Source organism: Fopius arisanus, unplaced genomic scaffold (assembly GCF_000806365.1).
Source record: "Fopius arisanus strain USDA-PBARC FA_bdor unplaced genomic scaffold, ASM80636v1 scaffold00169, whole genome shotgun sequence".
Classification (NCBI taxonomy): Eukaryota; Metazoa; Arthropoda; class Insecta; order Hymenoptera; family Braconidae; genus Fopius; species Fopius arisanus.
The window spans coordinates 122,715-127,729 of NW_011887908.1; the positions used below are offsets into that span (position 1 = coordinate 122,715).

General features: G+C 39.9%; 1 long non-coding RNA gene across 1 annotated transcript; it reads right to left on the reverse strand.

Annotated features, from left to right (window-relative positions):
- Positions 1–3,297: 3,297 nt before the first annotated feature.
- On the reverse strand, positions 3,298–4,620 carry LOC105272393 (uncharacterized). The gene is made up of 4 exons (XR_892754.1): positions 4,481–4,620; positions 3,701–4,028; positions 3,479–3,605; positions 3,298–3,377 (listed from the first exon to the last, which is right to left on the reverse strand). It is a non-coding gene; the product is annotated as an uncharacterized lncRNA (long non-coding RNA).
- Between the last annotated feature and the right edge of the window lie 395 nt (positions 4,621–5,015).

Genomic DNA, 5,015 nt, shown 5'->3' on the forward strand with positions numbered 1-5,015 from the left:
TTTCTGATTTTTTTTGTGGGGTGTTTTGGTGCCAGAGGGCGGGCTAATGGAACCGAAAACCTCCGTGAACCTCCGAAAATTACGTCGCAATACGTTTCAATGAAGATTATGCATTTATTCCGACCATTACCTCAGGGTGAGGGTTCGAGCTTTTCCCCGACACTACGTTTGGTGGAGTTTAGGTACGATGCAGATTTCCGAAGCAGGAACGAGAGACAGCCGGACCAAGGAAGATCCCGAAGGCTGACCCGGATACGGACGATCAAAGGAGGGGGATGTAACGAGCATCGGGGATGTCCGTTAGTTTCCCCAAAATGATTAATAAAGAGAGAGAGAGAGAGCTCAGGGATGCCATAATTATGTGAGAGTAGAAATAATCGCAATTTCCCCCTTCGGGGTGCGTTAAAAATTAGTTAAAGCGGTGGTGGGTAGTTGATATTAGGGTTTTCCCCCCTTCGGGGTGGTTTTGTGGATTTTAGGGTTAAGCGTAGGGCAAGCTCTAGGTTATTTTAGGTCCGGCCCAAAAAGCCGGCGCTCCAAAGGAAAGGGTTCCTGAGGGTTAGATGGTACGGGTGGAAGGCCGCATGGGGACCCAAAAAAACCACCCCTACGGGTTGCCAAGGGCTGTTACGGGTGGAAGCCCGTCCGGGGTAGAATCAACCTTCATCCCGACGGAGTGCCAAAAACTTTAGGATTAGTTACGGGTGGAAGGCCGCTCGGGGTAAATCCAGCCCTTACCTCGGCGGATGGCCAATTAATCGGATAAAATTACGGGTTAGTGAAATAATTTAATACCTTTAAGGTTAGTGATTTAGGTCTTATAACTCCAGGAATCCAGGAGGAACAACCGAGAGAAAAGTACCGCGGAAAGAAAAATTTCTGGTAATGAGAATTAATTCAAATTTGAATTAATTCTCCCGCGAAGGGCTTGACCCCTAATAGGGTAGAGGGATCCAACAATCGACACCCGATCGATTGGTAGGCGTGATTAGGGGGTCAGCGCAACGCGGCACTGACCCCCGAAAATCCGTTACGCCTTGACCGTGAAACACCACACACGTGAATCAAAAATAAGTAGTGAGACGTGACGAGTGCACCACCCAGAACATCGGATCATACCCAGGATGGTCCAAAAACGGAAAAGAAAGGCGTCAAGGGGATCCAAGGTGAGTTTTTTTTGGGGTATTAGTTTAGTTATTTCCCCCTTTTTGGCGGCTCCCCAATAAATTATTGGCGGTTAGAGATTTCTCAGAGCGATGGAAATGGCGTCGGCTGTTCCCCCGAATTTGGGTGTTTTTTTTTTTTTTTGAGGACTGTTGGGAGAATTTTCCGAACGTGTTCGGCGCGTGTTTTCCCCCAGTGCGGTTGGTGGGTTGTTAGTGAGAGTTTTTGGGATTTTAGTAGTTATTTTGGGGATAGAATTTGAGTGTGAAAATTGTGTGTGTTTTCCCTCATGGCGTCATCGAGACAACCATCGAGTGGCACGTGCAACAAGTGTGATCTACGCATTAATATTCCTCGTGGCTATTAATTGGCCTAGCGTGGTTAATTACCGATTTTTACGTGTACGATTCTTTGAGGGTGTTCGGGATAATGTTCCGAGCCGCATGGCTCAGGGTTTTCCGAAATCCATCATGTGGATTTCGGGATTTCGAATTTTTAAGGGAAGTAAATTTTCAGTGGTGGGTTATCACGCACCGTTAACCGAGCGGTGAAGCGTAACGCGCTCGCTCTCTCTCTCTCTCTTGAAATCGGAAGTGTCGTCGGTTCGAGCCCAAGGAGTTTATAGTTTTTTTTTTGCCTTTTCTTTTTTTTGTTATTTTTTAGTTGATTAAACATTCCTCGGATTATCGTTGGGCGATGATCCTTGAGGCCACATATCATCGGTGTTAGTTGGGAGGGGAATATTCCGGGCCAATCCAAACATCAATGATACTTCCAAATAATTAAAATGAGAATAAAAATAAAATATCAATGATATTTCAACGTAATTGGAAGGATAATGCACCTTGGAGGTGAACTCAGTTATGTAAACCTACTATAGTCAATCACTTTCTTGTACTAAGTTTTTTTTGCTGGTTAACAATAGCGAAACACGTAAGGACAATTTTGGAGTTATTTTCTTTTCTCGAATCCCTCTTATCTTTTTCCCGATTTTTCTGACAACCGTGTTCCCATCTACAATCCACCCCTCTCTCCACAGCAGGCATCCTGAGCGACCCGAGGACCGTCACCTTTCCCCAAAAGCCTAAGTATCCTTTCCGTTCCCTTCAGGTTTCCTTTTTGATTTTAGAGTATATTTTTCAGTTCGAGCGTTAGGAGTTTGAGGTACGATTTTCGATACAATGAATCTCGAGGTTAGTGAAGTTCAGGATTAAGGACTTTTTCCGGTTTGGTAATTCCGGACAAAAATTACCTGGCGCCCATAATTTGTAGCAGGTTTTATTAGGCTCAGGGGAAGTATGGCGAAGGTAATGGGCATTTTCCATTCACGGGGGAAATGTCACGTTACATATTATATACATTAACACATAGCAAAAACATCATTATGGAGCATCTTATAAGTAAGTTAACAATAAGAAAATCTTACAAATGTAATAAATAATAGTCGGAAACATGTACAATTATATAACAAATGATCCTAAGCAACAGGGCAACATAATTATGTTGCTTATGTTGACATAAAAAATTAATAACAACCCTTTGATTATGCATTTACACGGCACAAATCAAGTCGAACAATTAATTGAAGGTGTATTCACACCTTAATCACCAAGGCAGTGCTAACAAACTATTAAACAACATAATAAACAATAAATAAAAACGTTTTTCATATATTTAAAAATACTTACCATTGGGAAAAAGGATAAGTTATCCAGAAAATTATACTTACCATATTGAATGCACAAGTTATCATTCAATTCAAGTTACCGACAGTCACAAAAATTATCGATGGTCGAATTATCGACCATCGCACTGAGATACCCACAGTCGAATTACCGACTGCCAGAATGGGTTATCCTCAGCATTCAAGTTCCAAGTTAACTATGCAACATTTTATTAATTAACAATAGGATCTTACACACTAATGCAATCAAAAAGTCAATACAATTGACAGGAAAGGTGACTAGATAATGTTAAATTAATTGATTAATAAATGTCACTATTGTTTATTGCCAAAACATATGTAATTATCACAACAAATCAATCACACAATAAGCTAAAACCAGCCAATCACGAAATAATTTAACACAAGCCAATATTTTGAATCCATCTTTATTTAAAAACAATGTACAGCGAGAAAACAATGTAAATTATTATTAAATAATTCACTTAGCAACAGCGTAGAATATTCGACATCCGCTCTAACTGCCGACCTGCGACAAAATCAACCGGATGAATATTTTATTGCTGACGCTACACACCGGATATAAAAATTGTATATAAACCTCGAATTTTATGAATTAAACGCTCTTACATCTTAGACTTCAACCAGTGTGTTACCCCTTCGTTTTACGAACATGGAGCAGAAGGTTGCTCATATTTCTTCCCTCACAAAACCAAATTAATCGGAGCAGACGGTTGCTCAATTAATTATTTCCTCCCTAATCAATCGGAGAAGAAGGTTGCTCAATTGATTATTTTCTTCCTAATCTATTGGAGCAGAAGATTGCTCAATCGATATTTCAACACCACTCACCTAAAATCCTTACGACTGGCCATCGACAGGACACCTCTCTTGGAACATCCTGGATCACCAGTTCCAGTGCACTATGTTACAGTACTCTCCAGCAGAGCCTCCAGGAACCGAGCATCATTCCAGACTTGTCAATCACTCCAGGAGCCAAGGAAATCACCACAAAGATGCCACAGAACACGTTGTCAGTGCTCCAGCCCCTGATTCTTCACTGGAACACATAGTCAGGGCTCCAGCCTTTGATTCTTCATCATTCTGGAGTCCAACTTCTCCTACTTCCTCGGAGGAGCACCAGGTCCGTCCCCCGAAACATCCCACCAACAGCCTGGAACTAGAAAACAGGTTAGTAAAATTCAAAAATAATTAAAACAAACACAATAATTGAAAATTCAAGGGAAGAGTCCCTCTACCCTGTTGCGGTAGACAACGTGACATTTAAAAATACGTTCAAAATCAATTCAGGACGTAACAGTAGCTAGCCATAAAAATTCGCAATAAGAAATTGCTATCTCATTTACTTTTGGTCTGAATTAGTTATTTACAACCCCCCCCGGGTCCTGTAAAATAGGTTATTTCTTACGCTAGTTGAGGTTAGGGACAGGTTGAAATGGGTTCTAAATGATTTCTTTTTTTAACATAGTCTCATCATGTCACTAATGTCTCGTTATAGGTCTATTACGTCATCAAAGTTCAAGTTCCAGTTCCCTTTCCACTTGTTTGACCGTTTTTTCAAATGCGATATAATATTCAATGATTTAGAATGAGTATTTTAATTACACTTACCTTCCATGGATGTTCTCGGATTTTTTCGTTGAAAAACAGAAACTACACAAATTATTTCAGAATAAAACGAGCACTTCACTAAGGAGTAGTGATACGATGAACGGAATATCGTATAAAACTCAGGGAATCACGAATGTACATTAATTCCTGATTTGAGGAAAGAAATAATTATGTATATGTAAGGTGAACGACCCAATACTGGTATAGCGCAATGACAGAATAATAAAAAAAAGTTCATAGAAATCAAATCCGAATGAAATAATAATTTCAACAAATATTTTATATCTAAAGTAATTTTTCGGCTTATAGTTATTTCTATAAACCAAAATTTCCGTTCAATTTACTATACTATATTGTCATTTGAATCGATGTTAATTCGAGTGCTGGATCTCGTTCATCGAACGTTGAACTAGGCAATTCAATTTACTATTCTCTGTGTTATACTGACTACAGATCCGTTGACAATTCCCATGTCATTGAATCTACTATGGAAACTTTTTTCAGTGTGATCGAATAAATTATCAATTAACGCGTA